Genomic DNA, 19,368 nt, shown 5'->3' on the forward strand with positions numbered 1-19,368 from the left:
AACACTTTCTTTAAATATGTTATCACTGTGGTGGTAGTAGTTGCAGGGACACATTTGAAATATACCCATTTAGAAAAATAGTTCAATAAAACTAGTAAAGCTTTTTTATCTGAAGGTAATATTTTGAAAGGTCCCGCAAAATCCAATGCAACCTTTGTCCATACGTCATCAGGAAGCAGAACTGTATGTAAAGGAGTATTATGTGTGGTCCAATGCTTTTCTAACAGTAAACGTGTTACATTTTGAAATCCAAGTAGCAACTTGAGTGTTTAGTGAAGGCCACCAAACGTATTGTTTGAGATTTTTACAAGTAGCCCCCACTCCTAGATGGCCAGCTTCAATGACTTTGGATCTAAGTGAGAGCATAGTGTAGTAAAATTTCACCTACGATAGACAATTCGCTCTCAACTGGTAAGAAATGTTTGAGGGGAGCAGCCAAAGACCTTTCCTTAGTCCAGCCTTTTTTGATTAACTCCATGACCATTGCTAAAATATTGTCATCTTTCAAAGCATTCATCCAATCCAGAAGGGCACAAAATGTTTCCCAGGTGGCTACAACAGATTCAACATCATCATTCAATTCATTCTATTACATATTCTCTATTGGAATTCTAGATATAATCTAGAATTCAGCACTGGAGAACTTGTCTCCAGGGATGTAGTTTACTCCTATAGGTGGGACAGCAGCCTTACTAGTCTTGCTGAATCTTTTCTTGATCCTTTGCCATTAAGCAGGTGTATCAGGGGCTTGTGGTCAGTAAGAAGGTCAAATTGCTTACCCCGAAGGAACGCTTTAAATTTGTATGTTGCCCATGTGGAAGTCAAGGCTTCTTTCTCTAGAATACTGTAGTGTGACTCCGAGGGTCTCAAAGAACGAGAAGTGAATGCAATGGTATGTTCTTTGTTACCATAAAACTGTGATAATACTGCTTCTATACCAACCTGACTTGCATCTCCTCTGAGAATGCTCTTGATATCAGGTTTGAATGAGGACAGTGGGGGGTGGGGGGCTAAACTTCAAGTCTTTTGATTTTCAAAAAAGCTTGGTCAGCATCATTATCCCATTTGAATTGCATCCCTTTTTGCAACAATTTGTGGATTGGTTGAACAACCAGTGCATAGACTTGAATAAACCTGGAATAGTACTCACTTAAACCAAGAAATTAACTTGAGGTGTCCTTATTTTGGGTGGAGTAGTGTCTTGTATAGACTGAATTAAGTACAATTTTGGCTTAATACCTGCCTTTGAAATGGTGACCTAAAGAATCTAACACTTGTTTCAGCAAGCAAAATGTTTTGGATTTGAGTGTGATTCCCAACTCCTTAAATACCTCTAGTACCTTGATGGGTATAGCATTTTTTTCAGTAACTGTCTTGGCAAATCTAAAAGCATCATCTTGATAAGCCTGGGGGCTTGGTATTTTGTCTTGAATGGTTTCCATGAATTTCTAAAACCCGCTTGCTGCAGGCGTAAGATCGAAATGCAAATTTATAAATGTGTATGCCCTAAAAAGAGTAACAAAAGTGGTGAGGTCTTGCAAATCAGCAGCAAGCGGAATTTGGTGGTAAGCTGAGCGTAAATCTAACAAAGAGAAAAACTTGGCCCCATTGATATTTGCTAATAAATCACTTATCTTTGGTAAAGGGTGGCAATCTATAACCACATTTTTATTTAGTGTGTGTAAGTCCACACATAGCCTAATGTTTACCCTCTTTATAGACAATTACAATAGGAATTACCCACTCAGAAGAGTCCGTATGTGTGATGATGCCTTCTTTCACTAGTTTGTGAAAGAGTGCTTTAGGTCCTGTTCTGATAGATAAAGGGATGGGCCCTCACTTTATGGGCAACAGGTATAGCATTTTTTGTAAGTATAATCCTGTGTACACATGTATCAATGGTTTCAATTTTATGATTGTTAGAAATAGGGTCTTTGGTTGGCAATCAGGTTACCCCCTGTCCAAGCAAGGACCCTCACTCTAGTCAGGGAAAAGGAGAATTACCCTCAGTTAACCCCCGCTCACCTCCTTGCTAGCTTGGCACAAGCAGGCAGTATTTGTACAACCACACAGTAACTCAGTGAAAACACTACAAAATGACACGACACAGGTATAGAAAAATAGGTAATATTTCTGTAAACAAAACAAGACCATAATGACAAAAATCCACCATACACAAGACAAGTTATGAATTAGAAAGCAAAAAGAGCCTTAAATCCTTAGAAAACAATGCTAACACTGTTAGTGTGAAAAAGTACCTGGGTTGCGTCAAAATAACACCGCACGGCTGAGTGTGCGTCGGAAAAGGCCAGCGATGTGTCGATTTCTCACTTGCGAGACAGTGCGTTGTTCCTCCTGCTGTCGGGTCGGCGTTTGTTGTTTTTTCTCTCCGCAGGAGTTCCATAACTAATGCCCTACTATGGACATCCTTTAGCCTATATCAAACCTGATATATAGGTCTAATGAACTTCCAAAATCAGACTTTGTTGCCTCAATTCTAAGTATAGAAACAAATTCTTCCACTGAATCTTTTGGTGCTTCTTTAGTCTTGAAAATTTGAACCTTTCTAGTAAAACATTTGGCTGTTCAATAAATGTGTTTGTCAGTCTTGTAATTGACTTTAATACGCATTCCAATCTTCAAAGTCAGTTGGATCTGAGGCAATTGGTAAAATATCAAATATTAGCATGCTCTCAGTTCCTAAATAGTTGTCTATCTTTTGGGAGAATTTTTTTCAGCATCGATTGCATCTATAACATTTTCAAATGATTTAAACCATATTTCCCAGGCAAGAGGCGGTTTCCCAGGATTTTGTAAAAACTGCTCAATTTGAACAAATTGCACTGGTTATGAACTGGACTGTCATTTAGAACTTACTTATGTCTACATTTTACAAGATACATGCCTTGTTTCTATTGTCGTTATTTGTAGCTTTTTGCTCCAACTCATTTTCAGTTCCATTATAAATGACACACATAACGTAGATATTTCACAACTACTGCGTCAAATGTTTCAAAGGTCAAATCCAATATGGCTGCTGTGTGTGCATGACATTTTATGTTCATTGTTAATGTGCACCGCTATGCACGTATTTCTTGTGTGACATATATTATAACATCTCTCCAGGGCATGTAACTCTCTGCACTCGCATCGGAAAGAGACACAATTCTATTTCAGGACCGGAGGCTCCGATTATGCTTTCTCTCTCTTTACTGGCAACTCTCTGCACTCGCATCAGAAAGAGACACAACTCTACAGACACGCGCCAAGTGCTCAACCACAGTAAAATTTCTCCCGAATCACCCTGGGTACACTCCCCTATCGAAAATAGGTGGCACCCTGAATCTGAGGCACAGCCAGATGCTAAGCAGCAGGGGTCATAAAAACATCAACTGTGACTGGCGAAATCCTGAGTTGAAGTGATTTTGGCTGAGAGCGCCTAGTTATAACCCTCATCGCCAAATAATGTTGTGTGCTGGTACAATATAAGATGAGACTCTGAAGAAAACTGAAATTCGTGAACTTTATTTGTAACATGGCAGGAGCCCACATTGGTTGCGTCCTCTCTTCACTGAGTTAGTCTATAACTGACAGTCGCAGATGAATTCCAACCTGAACCACTGCGGAGTGTGAGATCATTAAGAGTAATAACCCATATCAATACATTATTAAGTAAGTTGTGCTAGCGCAGAAGTATTAATAAAATTATTAAAGTGCCACTTACCGCCATGCTGACTGCCGCCAACATACCGTGGCGGTATACTGCTACGGGTATTATGACCCACACATAGAAACCTGCCACTATACAGACACACACATAAGTCCGCCAGCCCAAAGGTCAGTGATAAACTGGCGGTAGCAAAACCCACACCGTAATGCCAACAGAAATACGCCCACATTATCATGACCCACAAATCAACACAGCAGTCATTCAACCGTGGTAAACCATTGGCGGGACACCCCGCAGCGTTCAAAATACACACACACTAACAAAACAACACCACATTGGACAATTCAAACTATACACACCTGACACACATACACACACCACACCCACACACCCACAACACTATAAAACACACACCCACACTACCCACAACCCTTTAATACCCAAAGAATTTGACAACTGAGAGAGAGACAAGCCAGGAGCACCCACTGAATCTGAGCCACAAAACACCATCACTCATACACCATCCATGTACCTCACAGCACACATCCTAACACATCACTCCACTCACCTTCACACACACCACTCACACTACACCCATGGCACCACCTACTTGCATGCCATCACAAACTCCTATCCCTAACCTCACCCCCATCACTCCACCACCTGACATATACCCTACCATCACAACCCACCCATCTCACCCATCCCAATACCAAGCCCTGGATGCAACACCAATTCATGGACCTCCATCACAGACCTGCATGGGCAACCATCACCACAGCATGCACACTAGTAACAATGACTTAGCCAAATCACAACTAACACAAGCCAAAGCTGCCTTGGTAATAACAACCATAGTAGGAAACATACCTATGCACAAGATGTCACACGAAGAAACAATAACACTGCAGAAGATGATAGAGCTCTTCATTCTCACCTAGACTAAGTCAGCATTCATGTCTATTCTAAATCAGGCCCTTAGTGTTTTTTTCCGGAGCTTGTTCTCTCATCATCGATGGAGGCTTCTCTTCAGGCCGGCTTGCGATGCAACGTCATTGGCTTAGCTCAGCTCAATGTCCCGGTAGATATCTGTATGGCTTGTTGATTGGAAAAAGCTCCTGAGCATCATCAAGATGATCCTGAAATTCAGGCCGGGTCGTGGTTCTATGTCGCCGGCTTGACTCTCGTCAATGAGTTTGTCACCTTATGGAGATTGTTTCCAAAGTTGCTCCTAACTTTGCCAAAAGTTTAGGTCTTCTTCCAGAAGTCATTTTTGGAGTATTGCAGTGTTCACAAACCTGGTACAAGAGTCCGGACCTCCAACAATGTAACACTGTTACACTTACTTTTAGTAGTGTTTCCTGATACAGGAAAGTGGTCCACAGCACCAGCCAAGGGTTCAGAGGCTCTGGTTTGCCTCTTGGGGTCTGGGATTAGAACTCCCACAATGCACCTCTTTAACTTATAGAGCTGTTTACAAAAGTTGCTCCAAATATCCCATATGTCTCGATCTTCTTCTAGATATCCTTTTTGGGTCCTTGAAGTGTCCATAACTTGTTCAAAGGTTCAAGAAGCTCTGAGTTACAATTCCCAAAATGCTCCTGGTCCGAATCCTCAAATGGCCACTGGATATTGGTCAGCTGGGCTCTTCTTGCAGGGCTTGTTGCAGGGGACTTTGGCCAGCTCCTTTGTACCTGTAGCTTACAGGGAATCCACTCCTGGAGTTGCAGAAGCAAGGCAAAGTCATTTTTCTTGTTAAAGCCCAAAGTGTGCAGCTGGTGCAGTCGTTGTGAGTGCAGTGTCCAGGTGCAGGCCAGGGGTCCAGCAGGGCAGTCCTTCTTCTCCAGTATCTTCTTCCAGCAGGGATCTGAGGTGTGATTGCAACTCTGCCAAATGTATCCTTGCTCCTGGGGTGAAAAGCAAGGGGGGCAACTGTCCAATCACAGGCAGGCCACTACCCACGTGGATAACCACTTTCTGGGAAGAGTGACAAAAATCAATCCCTTGGAGCAACTCTTCTTAAAAATCCAAAATGGCAGACACTGAATTTTGGAGGTTAGGTCTAGCTGAGCCCACTCACCGGTGTGGCTAAAAATCCTTAACACACCCGTCTCCTGCCCTCTCCTAATCAAATCAAGAGGGCACCTGGCTGTCTGGGTTTGCAGGAAATTTGGGGGGGAGTGGTTCAGAGTTTCACCAAATGTCCTTCCCTCCTTTGAAGACCAGTTCGTCTGCTCTTCCCCATCTTGTTTTTTCCATCTGCTGACATGGATCTCCTTCCCCAGGTACTTCCTTTGTGTTCAGCCCAGGCCACTTCACACCTCATCAAGGCAGCCTGACCAGGCTGTCAGAGGCTGTCCAATCAGAGAATGGCGCTACAGAGCTGAAACTGGTAACTTTTACAAAGAGACCTAAAACGTTTTTCCTGAACTAGTTATATTAAAGCCAACAATGGCAAGTTGTTGCATTTATTATAACAATTAGTTTGAGACCAAACCTGCCATATCTAGCTCATTTGGAGACTTTGTTAATTAAAATAAAGTCTCCCCATTTTAGCCCATGGAGCCTATTTACTACAATGATGGGAAAAAAAAAATTGTGGTTTTTCCTCACCACGGCTTATAAAACATTTGACGAATCTTACCAAAATGTTCCCAAAAAAGTGTTGTGGTGATTCTTGTTGCACATGGAAAGTTTGGGGGTGATACATCAAGGGGGGGGGAATTGGGCCTCTTAAAACATGCATTTCCTAAGTTAATTCCCATAGGATTCTTTAGACATGACCACATGCCGAACCACTGATTGGAATTACACCAAATTTGGCAAAGAGCTAGCTGTTGGTACACAGATTACACTTTCGCTTATTTGGCGTGAAACTTTTCAGTAGTTTTTAGGCCATTAAAGGAAAAAAATATTTGTATATATCTGCCCACAAATATGTCATTAAATTCACAATTTTGTCGTGCAGACATGTGGGAAAAGAAGCATTGCAATTGGCTGACTACAATCCGACTTTAAAGTTGCAGCTGCCATTTTATTTCACGTGACACGGTCCCCGGGGGTGAAAATCCAAATTGAAAGTGGCATAAGGGGTAAGGATGGTGGAACCGTGACCCTAGGTGTGTGATACAGGTGTGTTTTAAATGCAAATTATGGGGGTCAAATAATTCTGCGTCACTCATGAATTATTCGTAAATATGGAAACATTTGAAAGAAAAACCAATAATTCATACAGTAATTCATTCACTCATAGATGCACTCAGACTCATGTATCTACTCACGCACTCACTCAGATGCTCATGCACCCCCTTAATCCCACATAGACTCACACACCCACTTTCAGACGGTCATGCACCCCCTTACACCCATATGGACTCACACGCCCACTTTCAGACCCACTCAAACACTCACGCACCTACTCACAGATCTGCTGACAGAGACAGTATGGTGGCCAACCTGCACTGTCTACGGCCAAAGGACGTGCATGGCATGGGGATGGGTGGTTATAAGGGCTTGGCTGCAAGGCCTGGCTCCAGGCCAGGCCTTGCCACCAACCCCTACCATGCACGGCTGAAGGCCATGTGTGGCAGGGGTTGGAATAATGTTTAGTATTTAAAATTGCTTACAGGAACGTTATAGTTAGTTTCTGAATTTACTAGTACAAAACCATAGAAATTCAGCAGTTAGAGTTATTTTAAGTATCTATACTTCGCACTCTAAGGTAACTATAACTCGCGCCTTCACCATGCACAACTAATTACGCCACATATTATATCAATGATGAGATCTTGTATGGCATCTTTCATATTATCACTGCAACATTTGCAATAAAAATATTGAAGAGACAAGTATGCATACTGAGGACGAGAGTTATAGTTACCTTAGGGCGCAAGGTATAGTTACTTAAAGAACTCAACTATAACTGCTGAATTTCTATGTTTTTGTATGAGTAAACAAGTAAATTCAGAACCTAACTATAACGTCCCTGTAACCTTTGTTTTATGTATATATATTCACCAAAAAAGGTTACAGGGACGTTATAATTAGCTTTCGGTTTTACACAAAGAAAACAACAGAAATTCAGCTGTTATAGTTACATTTCTTTCAAGTAGCTATAATTCACTCATGCCTAAGGTAACAATAACTCCATGAAAAGATTCCTGGAATCAGCCTTCACCATGCAGCTGAAACCACACAGTGTCTTTCCAACGCAGTCAATACAACAAACGTGCTGTTACCATGTTACTTTACTACGCAAGTTGTTACAACAACTTGCTTTAAGGAGCATGTTGTTGGACTGGTGTTGGATCTTAAGTCCAATACCTTCCCTACTGTTGCTCAGACTGGAATAGGAACAATAAATTAGACTATTCCAAAATCCAGCCCTTCATTAAGGTAAGTTGTTGTAACAACTTGTGTGGTAAGGGAATACGTGGTAACACTGCGTGCTAAACACAAGCATGGCTCTGTCATGCACCTCAGTTTTCTCATCAATAATTTTACTGCAGATGTTACCGTGATATTATCAATGAAGTCATAGAAAATGTCATCAGTGATATACTATCTGGGGTAATTAGCAGTGTATGGTGAGAGCACAAGTTATAGTTACCTTAGAGCACGAGTTTTATTTACTTGAAATAACTCTAACAATAGCAGCCCAATTTCTATGGTTTTATGCATGCAAAATCTGAACCTAAATATAATGTCCCCATAACCTTTTCTTTTTTCAGTAAATTTCAAGTTTAAAAAAAATATTAAGTAAAATGGCCATCGTAATGCATGGTATGAGGGGTTGGATACAGGTCCTGGCCTGGGATTGTGCTACCTCCACCCAAGCTTGCTGCTCCTGCCCCCCACCTAATTGCCATCGATTGTTCAAGTCCATTCCCCTGCTGTGAAAAAGTGCCTCTTTTGACATGGTTAGTCCTCCACTTTTTTGCATGGAACATGATGTGGTTTTGAATTGTAGATGTCCTGGGCCCCTGCTAAACAAGTTTCCAGGGCCTGATCTCTTCCCAAAAACTGTACTGTGATTGGCACTTTACCCTTGTAGGTCCCTAGTAAATGGTACCTCTGGTATGTAGGGCATGGGTACTGAAGTGGACACCCCAGAGCTGCAGTACCAATTGTGCCACTCTGAGAGGCCCCACACCAGCCTCATGCAAACTGCCATTGCAACTGCATGATAAGGTGCCCCAAAGTTGCAAACTCAACATGGCACTCCACATGGGTGTCATGTCCACTAACACTGCATGCAATATAGGTACGTCACCCCACTGGTATGGCAAGGTGCACTATAATGCATGTGAGGGATCTAATAATTTGCATTTGGTGATACCACTTTGTCATACTAATAAGTCTATAAATTTGCCTCTAGCCTAATTGTATTTTCTTTTCAAATGGACTATTTTTTTTACACATTTTAAATTAATTGCTAGGGCCCTGGTTAGGTCACTGAAATAGCAATTAGAGATCTAAAAAACTTTACTTTGGTTAGGACTTAGAAATAGTTTTTAACAGTTGTTAAAAATGTCCTAACTTTAGTGAGATAAAAAGTCTGATGCAGAGAACCAGGTTCAGGAGTTCAACCTAAAACCTTGGAAGGAGTATAACATCACCCAGCTTAGGGCTCTTTGTAACGCATACCAAATTCATACTGTTTCTGATGATACCACAGAAAAAAACTGTGCCAGAATATAAGACTGAAATTCCAGTGGAAGGAGGAGAATCCTCAGAAAATCAAGAAAACTCAAATGAAGCTGAGGGGGAGGTAGGATCCTATGCCTCAGAAGTAGGAACCCCCTTAGAGAAGGCCATCCCCCAGGGCCTGGCCATGTGAACTGGCTGCCTGTCAATTCACCCAGTCATAATGTTAGGGAGTGTGAGGGGAGCCTAAATGCCCCCACAGTTCCAGCTGGCTCCCCACCTCCTGTGGGAACCAGCAATGCTGTCACAGAGAGGGAGCTACTAAAGCAAATTCAGCAACCTAGCTCCACTACAACAAGATCTACACACTTTGGGACTAAATGGAGGTTTTGGACTTTACACTTAGGCTGCATAAGGAACATACCCTAGGTTGCATAGTTTGCCACAAACCAGTGTATCATGTGAATCCAGGTGGACATCATGGTACAGAGGGACAACTTTCAATCATGTTGGACCAGCATCTGAAAAGAATTGCTGATGCACAGAGAGAAGTCCTCAAACAGATAGAAGAAGATGGTGTGATGAAAATAAAAATGTGGCTGTCATAAAAACAAGCTCTATTGCTCTTAATGTGAAGCTATCACCTGCAGTAATCTTGACATGGTGCAAGGATGTGTGGAATAGAGTCATTCCAAAGCAGCCAAGACTACCAGCTTCCCATTTTCTAAAATATTGGCCCTGTGTATGGGGTCCTTGGCCTCATTGGGGGTTTGCAAGAGGAGTCATGCCCCCCTACTCTTTGTGAAAATATTGGCCGTGGGGGATGGAGTCCCAAGTTTCTCATTGAGCCGCGGGGAGGGGGCGCCGCACACCCCATCCCCTTTTAAATGACACAACGTATATTCAGCCATGCATGCATGCAGATGTTTGAGTACCAGGTCTGTGCCCAACCCGCTGCTGTGTAGAAGCCATGTACAGTGGGGGGTTGAGAGCAGGCGATGACCATGGCCAATCCTACCTGCACATGGCTGAAGGCCATGTGCACCATGTCTTGTGCATTATCTATGGTAAAAAAATATTACTTTACGTTAAGAAACCCCTAAAAATTCACTGAAAAAACGAAAGGCTAAAGTGATGTTTAATTAGGAATTGTAATTATATATTTACTTTCTTTTAAAAAACGTAGACTGTTATAGTAAAATAAACATGTCAATGACAACATAACGTTGTGAGCTAAATAAAAAAATACAGACATTTACTAGTTATAGTTAGCTGAGGTAATTATACCTTGCACCCCTGCAGTGCACTGCTTCTGACTTCACATTTTACAACTCACATGACATGTTCTATGACATCATTTATGACATCACCTCAAATGCCATCACTGATGACTCCATCCAACCTACGTTTGTACACATTACTCGATAAAGGAGTATGCCATTTAGAAGTATTAAAGAAAAAACCTAATAGCTCAGAATATTATAATAATTAATGCCATCATACATACAACCCCCTTAAGTTAAGCAAGCTTCTGTTATGTGCAATATTAAACCTATACCATACACTTCATTGGTAGCAGAGCTCGATCAGCCATATATAAATATGTAACCCATACTGCACATGGTGTTCAATCTGTATACAACTGTTTAGAGAAAAACAACTTCCTCCAGAAACGTAAGCCCTGTTCCATAACTAATGCCCTACTATGGACATCCTTTAGCCTATATCAAACCCTTCACAGTTAGCAACCCTCCTGTGAGTTATGAAGAGGATATGAGTTGAAAAGTGGGTACTATAAACTGTGTTTCCCTATGCAGATACGTTAGAAACTTTAGCCTGTACGACACTGTTTTCAGACAGCCAAACTCTTATGAGTAATGTACCCCAGATTATTAAAAAGTATCTCCTATGAATAGTGTTCATTCCATACAAAACCAAAGAGAGACTATGCTCTGTAAACACCCAAGGCCTGAAGGAGCGAAATGACATAATAACACAGCGCTCACACGATGCTAAAAACGTTATAGATAACTCCTATTCAATGAGATATCAAGCACATGTACATGGGTAGAAACATAATGCACACAGGTTTCTGTCTTATGTAGAAGTTGTCATGCAGAGACAATTCCCTCAAATAATCAAGGCTGCAAGACCAAAAAACATGTGTTAGATATACTGGACACAAGTCAACAAATGTCACCTGTGCACAAACATTCATAATGTGCTCAATAGCTTCATAAACATATAACCCAATAGGAGCACAAGCATTTTGAAAACACATTAATTTGCAGGAAAGAGGGTGTACAAAATTAGAAAAGTAGGGTGACTTGCCGCTCCGTAAAGTATAGACCACACTCATTTGAGATGTCATCAGTGATTTTCATAAATTATGTCATAGAACTATAAAACATATCATTAGTTACGTCAATTGTGAGGTCAATAGCATGGCAAGTTATAGTTATCAGAGCTGGTGAATTTCTATGGTTTTCTGAGTTCTAAATGTTACGTTTTCATCATATATATAGATATTAGGCCTGTGCTGAGTTGCACTATGTGGAGCTCCGCGAAGTGCCCAAAAAACTCTGCTCTGTTACGTGGTGTTCTAAAAGTGGTGGAATGCAATAAGTCACGCCATTCGCGTTGATTTTTAGCACTAGGTATTTGTCCCACCCTGACAAATCAGCACGAACAGCTCCCTGCACTGCGCAATAGGGTGCTGCTTCTTTTCTGCCACTCAAGTTGATTTTCTACTCCAGCGGCAGCTACCATAACGCAAACGGAAGTTTCCTAATGTGAGCGGTTGCAACCATCTGCAACTGCATTGAGAAATCTCACCTGGAGGTGGTCTTGAGTAAGTTTTCCTTGCTCGCTCTCAGCAACTCACCGTTGATGAGTGCGAGCGAGGAAAAAGCTCTGCTCCACTACGTGGAGTTTTTTAGAACTCTGAACTCTAAGTGGAGAGCGGAGTGGGGAAAACTCCATAAGTGGAGCGGAGTTCACTGCCCACCTCTAATATACATATGTGTATCTATATCCATATAATTATCTATATATATATTCAGTTAAAAAAACAAAGGTTACAGGTTAAGTAGCATAGGTTTTTCTTCAATAATGTGACTGTTAATGTTTCATTTATATTTTTAATAACATTATAGAAGTTGTCATGTGTCAGTGCTGTAATATCTAGGGTAATTAGCAGTGCATGGTAAAGGCGCAAGTTAAAGTTATCTTATGGCGTGAGTTATAGTTACTTGAAATAACACTAACTATAACTGCTGAATTTCTATGATTTTGTGGAAGTAAATTCAGAACTTAACTATAATGTCCCTATAACCTTTGTTTTTTTAGTGAATTTCCACGTTTTTTTAAATTCAATTTCCTTACTATAACCTCCGTGTAACCTATGTTTTTTTCTAGTGAATTTCTGGTTTTAAAAAAAATATAAAGTCATTTTTAGTACTATATGTTAATCCAACCACCGCCATGCACTGCCAAAGACCGTGCATGGCAGGCGTTGGCCACAGGGCCAGGCCTTGCAGCCCACCCCCTTAACCACCCAACCCCACACTGTGCACCACTGTGGGAAAACTAGGCTGATTGCAGAAGCCCCCTCATTTTTTGCCCCCATTTTTAGCTGATGCTGGTATTTTCTGACTCTGACTGTGCCCGGGCCACCAGGGCACTTCTATCCAGTCCCAGGGCCAGTGCTCTGTTTAAGATGGTATATGCAATTAATTGGTTCTGTCAACCTACCTGTAAGTCCCTAGTATATCGTAGGACATGTAGGTTTAGGAGCCCCAGTATAGTTAGTGCACCCATAGCTGTAGTGCTGTGCTATCCAGTGTCATTGTAAAGGCAGGCCTGCCTTGTTGGCGGCTTCTAAATTAAAATTAATCCCAAATTCGATTTTGGAATTAAAGTACTTCCAAAGTCTCAAACTACCTTTTTTGCTTATAAGTCACCCCTAAGATCTGCCCTATGTGCCACCAGGTTTAGGTGCATTGTAAATATAAGCAGGAACTTTATAAAAGATGTTTTATAAGCCCTGGTGAAGGAAAAACAGCCACATTTGTATTTACCTATTTACCCATTTTAGTCAATCAGCTCCATAGGCTAACATAGGGAGACTTTATTTTAAATAATACAGTCTTAAATCTAATAGAGATTAACTAATTATATCAACTTTGGTACCACATTAAATGTTTTAATAAATCCAATAACTTGCCCAGGTTGAGTGTATTATAACTAGCTCAGAGAAAGAGATTTAAAACTCTTTTTGAAAGATGCCAATTTCAACCCTGTAGTGCTCTTTCCTGATTGGTCAGCCTCTGGCAGCCTGAGCCAAGCTACATTAATGAGGTTGAAGTGGCCTGGGATGAGACAAAGGAAGCTTCTGATGGGTGGAGAACTGATGCAGCAGATGGCACAGCAGAATGGGGGAAGAGTAGGCAAACTGGTCTTCAAAGGAGGGAAAGGCACTTGGAACAGAAACTGGACTTCCCCTGTTTCTCGCTCCCCCAGACAGATGGGAGCCCCAGTGATTAGATCAGGAGAGGAGCTGAAAGAGGTGTTTTATGGAGATATAGTCAAACAAGTGGGTAGTCTCAGACAGATCTAACCTCCAAGGAAGAAGTTTCTCCATGTTGGATTTTTAAAGAATATTGTTTTCTGGGATTGATTTTTGCCTCACTTCACAAGAAGTGGTCACCCCAGAGGGTGGTGGCCTGCACCCCATTGGACAGGAGCACCCCCGTGCTTCCCAACCCAGGAGCAGAGATAAATATGGCAGAGCTGCGCCACTATTCAGGTCCCTGTTGGAAAAAGACACTAGAGAATAAGGACTGTCCTGTTGGACCCATGGCATGCACCTGAAGAACAACACTCACAATTAATGCACAAGCTGCATATTTTGGACATCACCAAGGAAATGACTTTGCCTTGCTTCTGCACGATTGGACTCCCTATAAGCCACAGGTAAAAAGGAACTGAACAGGGTCCCCTGCATCAAGTCCTGCAAGAAAAACCCAGGTAATCAGTGTCCAGTTTCCATTTGAGGATTCTGACCCGGTGCATTCTAGGAAATGTAGTCCCAACCTCCAAGGTGCAACTCAGAGTTTCAGGAATCTTGGATCCCGTTTGTGGAAACTTCAAGAAGTTTGGAGACGTTTGGAGCAACTTTGAAAAAAAGCTCCATCAGTGAACCTACATGACCTTGAGGGTCAAGCTGGCTATGTTCAACCGCGACTCGATCTGAATTTTCAGGTTCAACCCGCTGAAAGTTCCAGAGCTCCAAACCTCCAGGATTTGACTGGGGACTTATGTCACTTCGAAATCAGCTAGCTGAGGAGCACCGCAGGTTGAGGAAGAAAAGCTCCAGAAAAGTTTCTAAGTGTGAAGGTAAAACTTTGATAGAGGCCTCCTGCTCAGTGCATACAAACAGGGCTGTGTTGCGGTTGGCATCAACTTTTGACTTTGAAGGGTCAAGTACGACCGGATGAAAGTATTTTTTTTCATTTAATCTTTAAAAATGTATACCTCCAGTTCCCTACATTGGATTTTTCATATGATTTTAAATTGGTGTTGGATTTTTATTGTGTGTTGTGTTTTACTTATTTAACTGTTTTGTTGACAATAAAATGCTTTACACACCTGTCTCCTAAGTTAAGCCCAGCTGCTCATGGGGCAAGCTACCAAGGGTTTAATAAAGAGTAATTTAATGAGACCTTAACTGGACCTAGTTGGGGTTTCTGCCCTATTGTTAAGTGTAGGTACCTACCTGCCCTTACCAATAATCCACTTTCCAACAACAGTGGTTTTCCTTTCCCAGAAGTGGAGACTCAACTGGGGCGCCTGCTACGTTCATATATTGGAAGTGCTTCCATTGAGGTTTAATTTCTGTGAGTTGAGCATTTAAGCCGGTATGGCTTAGTCTTTTAACATTTTTTTATGTGAGGGAAGGGGTACCACACCACGCAGCCCCCTTACCCTGCCCATTCTGTCCCTGAGGACCCCATTCGCCAGGGACTGGCCTTTATTAAAAACAAATATTGTGGAGGAGGGGTGCACACGGCCCCAATCTCCCAGGTAATTTCAGCCCAGGGGCTCCATTTCCTGGTGTCTGACCTCACCATTCATTTTTTCATAGGGTAGGGGGTGCCGCTTAGTACCCAGTGAGCATAGGGGGCAATGGGGGGAGCCAGAAGGCCCCTACAGTACCAGCTGGTTCCCGTCTCCTGCAGGAGCCGCCACTACTTTTGCACACAGGGAGATGCTAAAGATGGAGCTACCTGTCTGCAAAAACAATTGTTTTCTCTGTTTCCCTGCCTGCAGGTAGGGAAACAGATGAAACCTCCTCTTGCAGCAAGTGAGAGCTGTTTGACAGTTCTTACTTGCTGTGAGCAGGTTGTTTGATCTGATTTGGCGGCAGCTGTGAAAGCTGCCACCAAGACAGAGCAAACAGATAGGTCCTGGGGTGGGCAACCTGGAACATAGCAGGAGCCAGTCCTGAGGGATGAATGTCCCCAGGGGCATCGTTGGCTTCTAGAGGGGGCTGCATGGCCCCCCTCCAATGTAATATGGCCCTGGGGAGGTGGTGGTCCCTTGGGCTGCAGGGGGGGGATGCGCAGCCCCCACAATTTCATTTTATTTAATGTCCCTGGGAGGTGGTGTCCCCCAGGGCCCCTCCTGATTCCATTTTCTTTGAAGCCCCAGGGAGATGGCGGTCCCTGGCGCTGAGGGGGTGCTGCCCAGCCCCCCCATTATCTCAAAACTCCCCCCGGACCTGGCCCACCCTGGGACTTTCTGAAAAACAAGTGTGGGAGCCTGCGTTTGTTTTTTTAAAACATTTCCTGCAAATTTGAAATATCATCACAAAACCGTAGTAAAAATGTGTTCTTTAGCACTGGCGGGATCCCTGTGGGACCCCAGCTTCAGAACTTAGGGGTCAGGGTGTTCCTACCCTGCCCCTTTTCTTTTTTTAAAACTTTTTCTGGGACTTGGCTAAAGACGAGTCCCATGATAGCTGCCAACCCTTCCTGGTCTCAAGTGTTGTTAGCAATTCAGAGCTCTACAGCTCCATGCACAAGCTCGTCATTATTCACAAAGTTGTTGTGGCCACACAAATACAAATTTATTTTCACTTTAATTTCTCAAAAACTACTGAACGGATTTACACCAAATATGAAAAAGCATAATCTGTGTACTGTGATTTACCTTTCTGCCAAATTTGATATATATATATATATATATCTTTGGGCTGTAGTCATGTTCAAAACTCCTATGAGAATTAACATGAGAAATGCATGTTTTTGCCCCCCCCCCTTTTTCTTGGCCCCTGCTTGACAATTCACCTCGAATCTTCCTATGTGCAACAAGAATCAAGAGCACCCTTTTTTTTAATAACTTTATGAAGATTCGTCACACGGTGCCAAAGATATAGGCAAGTCAGAAAACGAACATGGACCTAACTATAACTACCTATATATATATATATATACCTACTATACTTACATAAATTCACCTTCATAACGTCGTGCATAAGCTTGCGAGCTTATGCACGACGTTATGAAGGTGAATTCATGTAAGTATAAGAGCTCACATGACAAAAGTCTGCACTCATGGGAAGGAAGATTATACATTTATTACAAGGAGTTGCAAATAAACAAACAGAACCATTTCAGCGGATTCCTTCGTCAGTGCTGATTCCTGCTAACAATAGGCATGCCTCTTACAGGAAACTTTAGATGCAACTATTGCAGAGATGTAAGGATTTTTTCCATGCATTATATGCAAAGCATGTAGATATAGTGAAAAGGTTCTGTCCTATACTATTACCGGTTGCAGTAAAACTAAAGAGATAACTAAATTCTGGAATTGCAAAATGAGTTCTAACATTTAGGCCCTCATTATGACATAGGTGGTAAATGTTGCTTACCGCCGCAGTGATGGCCACCAACATACCACTGCGGTGGCGAATATCCATTCACCATATTATGACACACACACACCAAACCAACAGAATACTGCCACATACACAAATCCGCCAGCCCAAAGGTTAGTGTTAAAGTGTCGGTACGATAACCCATACCGTTACGCCAACAAAACAGCACCCACCACATTATGACCCACGAATCACCATGGTGGACATTCAATGGCGGTAAACCATTGGTGGTACACACCGACACGCTCAGAATGGCCACCCAAATACAAAACAACACAACATTGGCCTAAATGAAATCAAACACCTGACACCGATACACACAACCCACACACCCATCCACAGCAATATAAAACACACACCCACATTACCCAAAACCCTTTACGAACACCAATAATCACCACGATACTAACACAAAGACCACTGAGGCAACTACACACACACACCACAAACACCCATCCATCCGTCATGCACCCCACATACCACACCGAACCACATCACTCTCTGCACAACACTCACCACACAACACCCATGTCCCCAATGAGGCACCCCCATTTCACTGATGAGGGGTTGCAGGTCACGGTGGAGGAACTAGTCAGGGTAGTGCCACAGCTGTTTGGAGCACATGAGCAAATATCCATTGACAGGAAGATGGAGCTATGGCAGAAAATCGTGGACAGTGTGAATGTCGTGAGACAGCATCCTAGAACAAGGGACGACTTCAGGAAGAGGTAGAACAAGGCACGTTCCATAGCAGCAAGGCACCAGCTCGCCATCCAGAGGACTGGCAGTGGACTCCCACCTACTCCCCTACAGCTCACAGCTTAGGACGAGCAAGTCTTGGCAATATTGCATCCATCCTGAGGGACTCACTGGAGTAGCCAGTGGACTGGACACTGGTGAGTCAATATTTACTACTTATCACCCCCATACCTGCATGCCATCACACCCCTTCATCCTCACTCCACTCCATCCCACACACTGTACCTATACATCTAACTAACCCCAATGCCAAGCCCTGCATGCTATACCAATGCATGGACAGCCCTCCCAGCCCTGCATCTACACCCATCACCAAAGCATGCACAGCATGGAGAACTAACAATCTCACAATACATCACCATTTGCAAACAAAGGTGGCAGGATAACAGTAACAATGGAGGGGAAGCTAGGGATGTACAATATATCACAGATTTGAAGCATAATACATCACTTACATCCTCACAGGTGCCCCAGACAATCTCAGCAGCGAGGAGGTGCCACGACTGTCCACCCCCCCAACAGAAGATGTCCCAGTGATGACAGTAACTCTGGACATCAGGATCTGGATGAACTACCTGGCCATCAGGGACCACTGGTCAGTCGCCCCCCCCAGCCCACTCACTGTCCACCACAGAGCCTCCCCCATCAGTATCCAACACCACAGCACCCACCCAACGTCCCCACACCTTTGTCCCCAGGACACATCTATCAGCAGTGTTCCCGCCTGTACAGGGATCCCAGTCCACACCTCACACCCAAGACAAACAGGGACCTGGGGTCAGTGGCAGTGGGCACGCTGTACAGAAGCACAAGGAAACAGGGACACTGGGAGGACAGCTGTGCACCGGGGGAGAACATACTGGCAGTGGCCTACCCAGAGTTGGATGGGCACTAGAGAGCATTACAGCAGCCACAACGGGGTGAGTACAGTGGGCATTACATCTATAATTGGTAGGTGGCATGGGATCCCAGTGGTGGGTGTCAGTTAGTGGGTGCCCATTAATGCCAGCTCAGACATTGCACCGTGATCCAGCTCAAGGGTAATGGGTGTATTGCAAAATCTCGTAACCTAGCTAGGTTGCATTACAGGACAGACAGGGCTTAGTAGGTCCCATGAGGGGTGCAGTTGGTGGTGGTTGGCTCTCATCTTGCTGTGGTACATAGGCAATGGAATACCAGTGTGATGCATGATGCTCAGTCCTGATCCCTGTGTGTGACGGTAATGTGTATGCCATCTGTGGTGTTGGTGTTCTAATTGACCCAGTGCTCTTTTTCTCTCCCACCTTTTTTCTTCTGTCATCCTGTCCATGTGTGCATTAGCATAATCTGGCAGAGGAATAGAGGCACCAGTGAC

This window comes from Pleurodeles waltl, chromosome 3_1 (assembly GCF_031143425.1).
Source record: "Pleurodeles waltl isolate 20211129_DDA chromosome 3_1, aPleWal1.hap1.20221129, whole genome shotgun sequence".
Taxonomy (NCBI): Eukaryota; Metazoa; Chordata; class Amphibia; order Caudata; family Salamandridae; genus Pleurodeles; species Pleurodeles waltl.